Source organism: Triturus cristatus, chromosome 1_2 (genome assembly GCF_964204655.1).
Source record: "Triturus cristatus chromosome 1_2, aTriCri1.1, whole genome shotgun sequence".
In the NCBI taxonomy this organism is placed as follows: Eukaryota; Metazoa; Chordata; class Amphibia; order Caudata; family Salamandridae; genus Triturus; species Triturus cristatus.
The window spans coordinates 599598549-599612093 of NC_140580.1; positions in this window are offsets into that span (position 1 = coordinate 599598549).

A 13545-nucleotide genomic window follows, 5' to 3' on the forward strand; every position below is an offset into this window, starting at 1 on the left:
GGGATGGGTATTCCCAGACGTGGGACCCATGCTCACTACGCCACTGTAGTCAAGCTATCCTGGCTGATGACGGCTGATAGCCAGATACCGGTCCTAGGATGCTTGATTCCGGTCCAGGGAAGACATGGCTTGGCAGTTCGGGCTGGACTGTTCCCATGAGGCACAGGGTCAAGACTGATTTGCATATGGCCATGTCTAAACTGGGGTGGCGCAGTGGGTAAAAGAACGATGGATTTAACCCAGATCTCTTGACTGGGGGAGAATGTCTGCATTGTCAGCATTCCGTCCATCATTTGTTTGTTGTAACGCTTTTCGCCCTAAGTGGGATGGGTATTCCCAGACGTGGGACCCATGCTCACTACGCCACTGGAGTCAAGCTATCCTGGCTGATGACGGCTGATAGCCAGAAACCGGTCCTAGGATGCTTGATTCCGGTCCAGGGAAGACATGGCTTGGCAGTTCGGGCTGGACTGTTCCCATGAGGCACAGGGTCAAGACTGATTTGCATATGGCCACGTCTGAACTGGGGTGGTGTAGTGGGCAAAAGAACGATGGATTTAACCCAGATCTCTTGACTGGGGGAGAATGTCTGCATTGTTAGCATTCCGTCCATCATTTGTTTGTTGTAACGCTTTTCGCCCTAAGTGGGATGGGTATTCCCAGACGTGGGACCCGTGCTCACTACGCCACTGGAGTCAAGCTATCCTGGCTGATGACGGCTGATAGCCAGAAACCGGTCCTAGGATGCTTGATTCTGGTCCAGGGAAGACATGGCTTGGCAGTTCGGGCTGGACTGTTCCCATGAGGCACAGGGTCAAGACTGATTTGCATATGGCCGCGTCTGAACTGGGGTGGTGTAGTGGGCAAAAGAACGATGGATTTAACCCAGATCTCTTGACTGGGGGAGAATGTCTGCATTGTCAGCATTCCGTCTATCATTTGTTTGTTGTAACGCTTTTCGCCCTAAGTGGGATGGGTATTCCCAGACGTGGGACCCGTGCTCACTACGCCACTGGAGTCAAGCTATCCTGGCTGATGATGGCTGATAGCCAGAAACCGGTCCTAGGATGCTTGATTCCGGTCCAGGGAAGACATGGCTTGGCAGTTCGGGCTGGACTGTTCCCATGAGGCACAGGGTCAAGACTGATTTGCATATGGCCACGTCTGAACTGGGGTGGTGTAGTGGGCAAAAGAACGATGGATTTAACCCAGATCTCTTGACTGGGGGAGAATGTCTGCATTGTCAGCATTCCGTCCATCATTTGTTTGTTGTAACGCTTTTCGCCCTAAGTGGGATGGGTATTCCCAGACGTGGGACCCGTGCTCACTACGCCACTGGAGTCAAGCTATCCTGGCTGATGACGGCTGATAGCCAGAAACCGGTCCTAGGATGCTTGATTCCGGTCCAGGGAAGACATGGCTTGGCAGTTCGGGCTGGACTGTTCCCATGAGGCACAGGGTCAAGACTAATTTGCATATGGCCACGTCTGAACTGGGGTGGTGTAGTGGGCAAAAGAACGATGGATTTAACCCAGATCTCTTGACTGGGGGAGAATGTCTGCACTGTCAGCATTCCGTCCATCATTTGTTTGTTGTAACGCTTTTCGCCCTAAGTGGGATGGGTATTCCCAGACGTGGGACCCGTGCTCAATACGCCACTGGAGTCAAGCTATCGTGGCTGATGACGGCTGATAGCCAGAAACCGGTCCTAGGATGCTTGATTCCGGTCCAGGGAAGACATGGCTTGGCAGTTCGGGCTGGACTGTTCCCATGAGGCACAGGGTCAAGACTGATTTGCATATGGCCACGTCTGAACTGGGGTGGTGTAGTGGGCAAAAGAACGATGGATTTAACCCAGATCTCTTGACTGGTGGAGAATGTCTGCATTGTCAGCATTCCGTCCATCATTTGTTTGTTGTAACGCTTTTCGCCCTAAGTGGGATGGGTATTCCCAGACGTGGGACCCGTGCTCACTACGCCACTGGAGTCAAGCTATCCTGGCTGATGACGGCTGATAGCCAGAAACCGGTCCTAGGATGCTTGATTCCGGTCCAGGGAAGACATGGCTTGGCAGTTCGGGCTGGACTGTTCCCATGAGGCACAGGGTCAAGACTGATTTGCATATGGCCACGTCTGAACTGGGGTGGTGTAGTGGGCAAAAGAACGATGGATTTAACCCAGATCTCTTGACTGGGGGAGAATGTCTGCATTGTCAGCATTCCGTCCATCATTTGTTTGTTGTAACGCTTTTCGCCTTAAGTGGGATGGGTATTCCCAGACGTGGGACCCGTGCTCACTACGCCACTGGAGTCAAGCTATCCTGGCTGATGACGGCTGATAGCCACAGTTCGGGCTGGACTGTTCCCATGAGGCACAGGGTCAAGACTGATTTGCATATGGCCACGTTTGAACTGGGGTGGTGTAGTGGGCAAAAGAACGATGGATTTAACCCAGATCTCTTGACTGGGGGAGAATGTCTGCATTGTCAGCATTCCGTCCATCATTTGTTTGTTGTAACGCTTTTCGCCCTAAGTGGGATGGGTATTCCCAGACGTGGGACCCGTGCTCACTACGCCACTGGAGTCAAGCTATCCTGGCTGATGACGGCTGATAGCCAGAAACCGGTCCTAGGATGCTTGATTCCGGTCCAGGGAAGACATGGCTTGGCAGTTCGGGCTGGAATGTTCCCATGAGGCACAGGGTCAAGACTGATTTGCATATGGCCACGTCTGAACTGGGGTGGTGTAGTGGGCAAAAGAACGATGGATTTAACCCAGATCTCTTGACTGGGGGAGAATGTCTGCATTGTCAGCATTCCGTCCATCATTTGTTTGTTGTAATTCTATTAGTTAGTGGCACAATATGTTTAGGTGTGTTTATAAAGATCACGTTCTCTCAACATTTTAAATTAAATTCTGTCAGTATTTTCTTTTAATCTGTTCTCGGCCTCAACCTTATCTTTGCCACCTAAATGTCTAATATACCACCTTCTTCCCACTGGCTCATGCACACGGAGAAGCAAGGATGTTGCATCAGTGAAGACTGGAAATCCGGATCATTAATATCACCTGCCAAAATATTCCTTGCTTCACTGTCACTGATGGGGATATTCTCAAGAACGTTTGATAACCATCACAAAAGTAACTTAACGCAACCTACAACATCGCAGTCCATCTCAGGAAATTTACGCCGTGTTAACCAGGTATTCACAACCAGGCAGCACCATGCAATAGTCACCAGACAACACGTCAAATGTATGCGATAAAATCAACGCCACCCCAGTTTAGACATGGCCATATGCAAATCAGTCTTGACCCTGTGCCTCATGGGAACAGTCCAGCCCGAACTGCCAAGCCATGTCTTCCCTGGACCGGAATCAAGCATCCTAGGACCGGTTTCTGGCTATCAGCCGTCATCATCCAGGATAGCTTGACTCCAGTGGCGTAGTGAGCATGGGTCCCACGTCTGGGAATACCCATCCCACTTAGGGGAAAAGCGTTACAACAAACAAATGATGGACGGAATGCTGACAATGCAGACATTCTCCCCCAGTCAAGAGATCTGGGTTAAATCCATGGTTCTTTTACCCACTACGCCACCCCAGTTTAGACATGGCCATATGCAAATCAGTCTTGCCCCTGTGCCTCATGGGAACTTCCAGCCCGAACTGCCAAGCCATGTCTTCCCTGGACCGGAATCAAGCATCCTAGGACCGGTTTCTGGCTATCAGCCGTCATCAGCCAGGATAGCTTGACACCAGTGGCGTAGTGAGCATGGGTCCCACATCTGGGAATACCCATCCCACTTAGGGCGAAAAGCGTTACAACAAACAAATGATGGACGGAATGCTGACAATGCAGACATTCTCCCCCAGTCAAGAGATCTGGGTTAAATCCATCGTTCTTTTACCCACTACGCAACCCCAGTTTAGACATGGCCATATGCAAATCAGTCTTGACCCTGTGCCTCATGGGAACAGTCCAGCCCGAACTGCCAAGCCATGTCTTCCCTGGACCGGAATCAAGCATCCTAGGACCGGTTTCTGGCTATCAGCCGTCATCAGCCAGGATAGCTTGACTCCAGTGGCGTAGTGAGCATGGGTCCCACGTCTGGGAATACCCATCCCACTTAGGGCGAAAAGCGTTACAACAAACAAATGATGGACGGAATGCTGACAATGCAGACATTCTCCCCCAGTCAAGAGATCTGGGTTAAATCCATCGTTCTTTTACCCACTACGCCACCCCAGTTTAGACATGGCCATATGCAAATCAGTCTTGACCCTGTGCCTCATGGGAACAGTCCAGCCCGAACTGCCAAGCCATGTCTTCCCTGGACCGGAATCAAGCATTCTAGGACCGGTTTCTGGCTATCAGCCGTCATCAGCCAGGAAAGCTTGACTCCAGTGGCGTAGTGAGCATGGGTCCCACGTCTGGGAATACCCATCCCACTTAGGGTGAAAAGCGTTACAACAAACAAATGATGGACGGAATGCTGACAATACAGACATTCTCCCCCAGTCAAGAGATCTGGGTTAAATCCATCGTTCTTTTACCCACTACGCCACCCCAGTTTAGACATGGCCATATGCAAATCAGTCTTGACCCTGTGCCTCATGGGAACAGTCCAGCCCGAACTGCCAAGCCATGTCTTCCCTGGACCGGAATCAAGCATCCTAGGACCGGTTTCTGGCTATCAGCCGTCATCAGCCAGGATAGCTTGACTCCAGTGGCGTAGTGAGCATGGGTCCCACGTCTGGGAATACCCATCCCACTTAGGGCGAAAAGCGTTACAACAACCAAATGATGGACGGAATGCTGACAATGCAGACATTCTCCCCCAGTCAAGAGATCTGGGTTAAATCCATCGTTCTTTTACCCACTACGCCACCCCAGTTTAGACATGGCCATATGTAAATCAGTCTTGACCCTGTGCCTCATGGGAACAGTCTAGCCCGAACTGCCAAGCCATGTCTTCCCTGGACCGGAATCAAGCATCCTAGGACCGGTTTCTGGCTATCAGCCGTCATCAGCCAGGAAAGCTTGACTCCAGTGGCGTAGTGAGCATGGGTCCCACGTCTGGGAATATCCATCCCACTTAGGGCGAAAAGCGTTACAACAAACAAATGATGGACGGAATGCTGACAATACAGACATTCTCCCCCAGTCAAGAGATCTGGGTTAAATCCATCGTTCTTTTACCCACTACGCCACCCCAGTTTAGACATGGCCATATGCAAATCAGTCTTGACCCTGTGCCTCATGGGAACAGTCCAGCCCGAACTGCCAAGCCATGTCTTCCCTGGACCGGAATCAAGCATCCTAGGACCGGTTTCTGGCTATCAGCCGTCATCAGCCAGGATAGCTTGACTCCAGTGGCGTAGTGAGCATGGGTCCCACGTCTGGGAATACCCATCCCACTTAGGGCGAAAAGCGTTACAACAACCAAATGATGGACGGAATGCTGACAATGCAGACATTCTCCCCCAGTCAAGAGATCTGGGTTAAATCCATCGTTCTTTTACCCACTACGCCACCCCAGTTTAGACATGGCCATATGTAAATCAGTCTTGACCCTGTGCCTCATGGGAACAGTCTAGCCCGAACTGCCAAGCCATGTCTTCCCTGGACCGGAATCAAGCATCCTAGGACCGGTTTCTGGCTATCAGCCGTCATCAGCCAGGATAGCTTGACTCCAGTGGAGTAGTGAGCATGGGTCCCACGTCTGGGAATACCCATCCCACTTAGGGCGAAAAGCGTTACAACAACCAAATGATGGACGGAATGCTGACAATGCAGACATTCTCCCACAGTCAAGAGATCTGGGTTAAATCCATCGTTCTTTTACCCACTACGCCACCCCAGTTTAGACATGGCCATATGCAAATCAGTCTTGACCCTGTGCCTCATGGGAACAGTCCAGCCCGAACTGCCAAGCCATGTCTTCCCTGGACCGGAATCAAGCATCCTAGGACCGGTTTCTGGCTATCAGCTGTCATCAGCCAGGATAGCTTGACTCCAGTGGCGCAGTGAGCATGGGTCCCACGTCTGGGAATACCCATCCCACTTAGGGCGAAAAGCGTTACAACAACCAAATGATGGACGGAATGCTGACAATGCAGACATTCTCCCCCAGTCAAGAGATCTGCGTTAAATCCATCGTTTTTTTACCCACTACGCCACCCCAGTTTAGACATGGCCATATGCAAATCAGTCTTGACCCTGTGCCTCATGGGAACAGTCCAGCCCGAACTGCCAAGCCATGTCTTCCCTGGACCGGAATCAAGCATCCTAGGACCGGTTTCTGGCTATCAGCCGTCATCAGCCAGGATAGCTTGACTCCAGTGGCGTAGTGAGCATGGGTCCCACGTCTGGGAATACCCATCCCACTTAGGGCGAAAAGCGTTACAACAAACAAATGATGGACGGAATGCTGACAATGCAGACATTCTCCCCCAGTCAAGAGATCTGGGTTAAATCCATCGTTCTTTTACCCACTACGCCACCCCAGTTTAGACATGGCCATATGCAAATCAGTCTTGACCCTGTGCCTCATGGGAACAGTCCAGCCCGAACTGCCAAGCCATGTCTTCCCTGGACTGGAATCAAGCATCCTAGGACCAAGCTATCCTGGCTGATGACGGCTGATAGCCAGAAACCGGTCCTAGGATGCTTGATTCCGGTCCAGGGAAGACATGGCTTGGCAGTTCGGGCTGGACTGTTTCCATGAGGCACAGGGTCAAGACTGATTTGCATATGGCCACGTCTGAACTGGGGTGGTGTAGTGGGCAAAAGAACGATGGATTTAACCCAGATCTCTTGACTGGGGGAGAAGGTCTGCATTGTCAGCATTCCGTCCATCATTTATTTGTTGTAACGCTTTTCGCCCTAAGTGGGATGGGTATTCCCAGACGTGGGACCCGTGCTCACTACGCCACTGGAGTCAAGCTATCCTGGCTGATGACGGCTGATAGCCAGAAACCGGTCCTAGGATGCTTGATTCCGGTCCAGGGAAGACATGGCTTGGCAGTTCGGGCTGGACTGTTCCCATGAGGCACAGGGTCAAGACTGATTTGCATATGGCCACGTCTGAACTGGGGTGGTGTAGTGGGCAAAAGAACGATGGATTTAACCCAGATGTCTTGACTGGGGGAGAATGTCTGCATTGTCAGCATTCCGTCCATCATTTGTTTGTTGTAACGCTTTTCGCCCTAAGTGGGATGGGTATTCCCAGACGTGTGACCCGTGCTCACTACGCCACTGGAGTCAAGCTATCCTGGCTGATGACGGCTGATAGCCAGAAACCGGTCCTAGGATGCTTGATTCCGGTCCAGGGAAGACATGGCTTGGCAGTTCGGGCTGGACTGTTCCCATGAGGCACAGGGTCAAGACTGATTTGCATATGGCCACGTCTGAACTGGGGTGGTGTAGTGGGCAAAAGAAAGATGGATTTAACCCAGATCTCTTGACTGGGGGAGAATGTCTGCATTGTCAGCATTCTGTCCATCATTTGTTTGTTTAAACGCTTTTCGCCTTAAGTGGGATGGGTATTCCCAGACGTGGGACCCGTGCTCACTACGCCACTGGAGTCAAGCTATCCTGGCTGATGACGGCTGATAGCCAGAAACTGGTCCTAGGATGCTTGATTCCGGTCCAGGGAAGACATGGCTTGGCAGTTCAGGCTGGACTGTTACCATGAGGCACAGGGTCAAGACTGATTTGCATATGGCCACGTCTGAACTGGGGTGGTGTAGTGGGCAAAAGAACGATGGATTTAACCCAGATCTCTTGACTGGGGGAGAATGTCTGCATTGTCAGCATTCCGTCCATCATTTGTTTGTTGTAACGCTTTTCGCCCTAAGTGGGATGGGTATTCCCAGACGTGGGACCCGTGCTCACTACGCCACTGGAGTCAAGCTATCCTGGCTGATGATGGCTGATAGCCAGAAACCGGTCCTAGGATGCTTGATTCCGGTCCAGGGAAGACATGGCTTGGCAGTTCGGGCTGGACTGTTCCCATGAGGCACAGGGTTAAGACTGATTTGCATATGGCCACGTCTGAACTGGGGTTGTGTAGTGGGCAAAAGAACGATGGATTTAACCCAGATCTCTTGACTGGGGGAGAATGTCTGCATTGTCAGCATTCCGTCCATCATTTGTTTGTTGTAACGCTTTTCGCCCTAAGTGGGATGGGTATTCCCAGACGTAGGACCCGTGCTCACTACGCCACGGGAGTCAAGCTATCCTGGCTGATGACGGCTGATAGCCAGAAACCGGTCCTAGGATGCTTGACTCCGGTCCAGGGAAGACATGGCTTGGCAGTTCGGGCTGGACTGTTCCCATGAGGCACAGGGTCAAGACTGATTTGCATATGGCCACGTCTGAACTGGGGTGGTGTAGTGGGCAAAAGAACGATGGATTTAACCCAGATCTCTTGACTGGGGGAGAATGTCTGCATTGTCAGCATTCCGTCCATCATTTGTTTTGTTGTAACGCTTTTCGCCCTAAGTGGGATGGGTATTCCCAGACGTGGGACCCGTGCTCACTACGCCACTGGAGTCAAGCTATCCTGGCTGATGACGGCTGATAGCCAGAAACCGGTCCTAGGATGCTTGATTCCGGTCCAGGCGAGACATGGCTTGGCAGTTCAGGCTGGACTGTTCCCATGAGGCACAGGGTCAAGACTGATTTGCATATGGCCACGTCTGAACTGGGGTGGTGTAGTGGGCAAAAGAACGATGGATTTAACCCAGATCTCTTGACTGGGGAGAATGTCTGCATTGTCAGCATTCCGTCCATCATTTTTTTGTTGTAACGCTTTTCGCCCTAAGTGGGATGGGTATTCCCAGACGTGGGACCCGTGCTCACTACGCCACTGGAGTCAAGCTATCCTGGCTGATGACGGCTGATAGCCAGAAACCGGTCCTAGGATGCTTGATTCCGGTCCAGGGAAGACATGGCTTGGCAGTTCGGGCTGGACTGTTCCCATGAGGCACAGGGTCAAGAATGATTTGCATATGGCCACGTCTGAAGTGGGGTGGTGTAGTGGGCAAAAGAACGATGGATTTAACCCAGATCTCTTGACTGGGGGAGAATGTCTGCATTGTCAGCATTCCGTCCATCATTTGTTTGTTGTAACGCTTTTCGCCCTAAGTGGGATGGGTATTCCCAGACGTGGGACCCGTGCTCACTACGCCGCTGGAGTCAAGCTATCCTGGCTGATGACGGCTGATAGCCAGATACCGGTCCTAGGATGCTTGATTCCGGTCCAGGGAAGACATGGCTTGGCAGTTCGGGCTGGACTGTTCCCATGAGGCACAGGGTCAAGACTGATTTGCATATAGCCATGTCTGAACTGGGGTGGTGTAGTGGGCAAAAGAACGATGGATTTAACCCAGATCTCTTGACTGGGGGAGAATGTCTGCATTGTCAGCATTCCGTCCATCATTTGTTTGTTGTAACGCTTTTCGCCCTAAGTGGGATGGGTATTCCCAGACGTGGGACCCGTGCTCACTACGCCACTGGAGTCAAGCTATCCTGGCTGATGACGGCTGATAGCCAGAAACCGGTCCTAGGATGCTTGATTCCGGTCCAGGGAAGACATGGCTTGGCAGTTCGGGCTGGACTGTTCCCATGAGGCTCAGGGTCAAGACTGATTTGCATATGGCCACGTCGGAACTGGGGTGGTGTAGTGGGCAAAAGAACGATGGATTTAACCCAGATCTCTTGACTGGGGGAGAATGTCTGCATTATCAGCATTCCGTCCATCATTTGTTTGTTGTAACACTAACTAATAGAAAGCAGCAAAAAAACATTAAAAATAAATCGGCTTACCTTCTTCACATACTCAGTGTGATCTCTGCCCATGTGTTTTTTCCTGAGGGAAGTGTTAGAGAGATGCTGCTGAGAGTGGTTCTCATTGGAAGAAAATGAGACAACATAAACTATAATCCCATCTAAATTGACCCAGAGCTAAGAAATTCTCCACAAGCAAGTAAGGATGGGTTTAAAATATTACTAATGTTTTCCACGTCAACCAGGAAAATAATCAGTGGCTTAATAAGCCAATGCATGCAAACACAGCCATTCACAAATGCTGTTTACATGCGTTGCATACATAAATGGTGTTTATAAAACTAATGTCTTCCTTAATGACTTTTCCAAGGGTGGGAAAAAAGTAGCAAAAAAGAGCCCCCACTTCAATAGATGCAAAGAATAGAAATAATTGATTGTGACTGTTGTGATAGGAATATTTTCTGCATGCTATACGGATGTGTTACTCAGCCCTGAGTGCCCAACCTTATGTATATATGATATCCTGACTTTTATTTTGGCACTTTTGTCACACTAATTGCAGAGTTTGCACATTGTCCTAAGCCTGTCCTTGGCTGTGGTAGGTCCTGGACCACTGCTGTGACCTGAAGGGGAGCACTAAGCCTGCACTCATTGTGGAAGTGGACTATTGTCTCTGCCCTGTGTATGGCACATGAAGCAATTGCAGCAACATATTGTATTTTCAGAGAAAACTCGTAGCTTGGACCAGACCTTTTAACCTCTGATACTGGGGTTAGAGGCCTATAATATTTATGACCATAACCTTCTGCTGACATCCCATATGTGTCACAGGCATGTACATGTGTAGTGTGTGTAACACATTTAGTGATAAGTTGAGTGTATGAATGAGCGTGAGTAATAGAGACCAGAGGGCTCCATTTTGAATGCCCCACTCCTTTCCTAGCACAAGACGGAAGATAAAGGACTGCACTCCAAAAAGCGGAAGTGTATTGGCTTCATTTCTAAAGCTGGAGGAAGAAGATCCAGAACCTGAAGTGGGGAAGATGGAGACTGGGTTAACTTTAGAAATTCTATCCGGCCTTTTGTTAGCACAGAGTTGCTGGTTGGTCATCCTGGCACTTCCCTTTGGTGAATAGTAAGGTTGAGCAGTGTGACTGTAGAATCTGTTGTGAGAGGTTAGGAAAATGCAGGCTGAGGCATGCTTTTTAACTGTCCCTGATTACTCCTGCAGATGTGCTAATGCAGCTAGGTGTGTAGTGTAGTTACTATGGTACCCCTGCAGGACCTTCGCTTTTGGATAACATACACTGTGGCCCTGGTGGCAGACTGATTCTGAGCACCCCCACCGTGTATGTTAGCCTTTTTTTCATTAGCTAGCTCACAGTGCCACTAGAATCTCCTTTTATCAGAGATATTAGTTTTTGGCAACCTCAGAACACAACAACCCTGATTCCTCAGACTTGTGGAAACAATGTACTACTTTTCGCCCAGTCACTCGTGCTTGCTCATTTGGTCTCAGATAGTTACACAGAAGAATGAATCGAGCGTGTTTACAATAAGAATTTATTGCAAAGTTGTTCTTCTAGTTTAAAATATATGTGCTGCGACAACTGTTACACAGTAGCAGAGATTTATATGATCAGCAGTACAGTGAATAAAAAGGAATAGTACAGTTCTATCATTTTGCAATAGTCATGAACATATACATGAATATAAAATGCATTTATAAAATAAAGCACATACTCCTACGATGCCTGTCTAGATGTACCTAAGTGTACCTAGCATATGAGTAGGTGAGAAAGAGACCAAGAATCCCTCTAGGATTTAGTCAAACCCCATTACCTGAATAATGAGAGTGTGGGACCTCGTCCTGGTCTCGAGTTGGACACCCCGCAAAGGATGGTTAGACCACTGTCAGCTGTAGCAACTGCATGCAGGAGCCTCAGCGTCTCTGGTTAGTGTGTCGGCCTGGAAGTCTCGGTTCCCTCTAACTACTGATAGCAAGAGGTGCTGTATTTATACAGAAAAGTATAGAGTCCCTTTGTCCCTTGTGTCTTGTGTTAGCCATTGTTGGGTATGAAGATGACGCATGGGATGAACCATTTACATAGATGTTTATGCAGGTGGATTCTAGCCTCTGCCTGGTTTCCTAGAACTCTTATGAATATTTAATCATACTTGCTGAGCACATTGAAGATGGTATAGGAGGCCATTGTTCGGGAAAAACCCTCCTTCTGTACCCAAACCACAGTCTAGCTAAGGTTCAGCCCTCAGCGCCTGTTATTGTGGAGAATAGGGAACTAATGTAGGTGAAAGATTATGTCTAGATTATGTCTATATTATTGCTTCTCAAACCATGCCTGTATTAGGGCATCTATATGAAACATAACAGGTGCAGAAACATTACACATCTCTGCAACTCTCTTGTGTAAACTCCATGTTGAAAACAATCCCAGAGCTACCTGCTGTGAGATGCATCACTCTGCACAAAGGCTGTGTCTGGAGAGCAGCCTAAGGAGGACACTTGAAAGAAGAAACACCTCAAACCTTTTTCTACAGTTTGAGACAGTAGATCCAAACCCTCTCTAAAAGTTGTGTGTAAAAGCACAATTCAAATCATCCATTTTTTTCCAGGTCCAAGAATTTTTTGCCCATCAAAGGGAGTGCTTTGTGGTGTACTCAAATGGCCACCACACAAACAGGGGTGGTGTTTGCCTTACAGCCAGTCTCCTAGCTGTGAGGCAATATCACCTGAGGTCTGTCCTTTCTAATAAAGGAAGTGTGGGTCTTCCCTGATGCATCTAGAAGCAAGCCTGTTTGCTGAGAGAGGGAAGGAGTCTGCCTGGCCCTGCAGGAGGAGTTACAGTCCAATAGGTGAGTGATGCAGTTCATCCCAAGTGGCTGAAGGATGCCCAGTGAGAGCTGATTGCATGAAAGCAAATTATAGAGAAGCCATGTGTCCTGTGGGTCCCCTCTTCTCTAGTTCCAGTTCCTGGAGTGAACAGTAACACTGCACACCTCATGGGCTTAGTGGGAAGAGCTTTTTGAGTGGGAAATTGAACCTGAGTGCTGGTACCCGGGCTCTCAGGCTGTTGCTGGGTGTCCATTCCTCGCCGCCGCCGTCGCTGTCAGGAGCCGCATCTGGACTGCTAGCAGGGGTGTTCCTGTTTTGAATCCACCGTTTTGAATCCACCGTCAGGAGCTTGCTGCAGTGCCCCTGTTCCTCCCCGCCGCCGCAGGTAGAACATCAAGCGGCCGCTGAGCGGGAGGAATGGGATCAGGACTGCATTGCCCACAATTCCCTGCTGGGTCCCGCCCACACACACAGCCACTCCCGCTTCCGGAGGCGCTAAAACCAGCTGGGCTTCCTCCGCATCGCGGGACGCGCGCGGGAGCGCCCGGGGCTAAGCCCGGGCAAAGGGCGGGCCGTCTAAGGCCGTCAAAGGATGACGAGGGACGGAAAGGGCCACTCCCCTGACATCTACTATATGGTAAGACTGTCCTCCGGATTTGTTGCGACCATTGTTTGGACCATTCAAAGATTTTACAGGAATTACCTTTCTCTGTAACTATACTTCTTCGTGCCTGGAAACCCACACTACAATCCCTGTTGACTAGTACTCTACCATGTCTACACAAATGGGAAAATCCCGCACCATAACTGTCAATACATCACATGGAACTGCAACTGGGACAATTGATCAATTTTTAAAGAGGGTAACAAATGTACTTGAAAAAGAAATAGCTGATA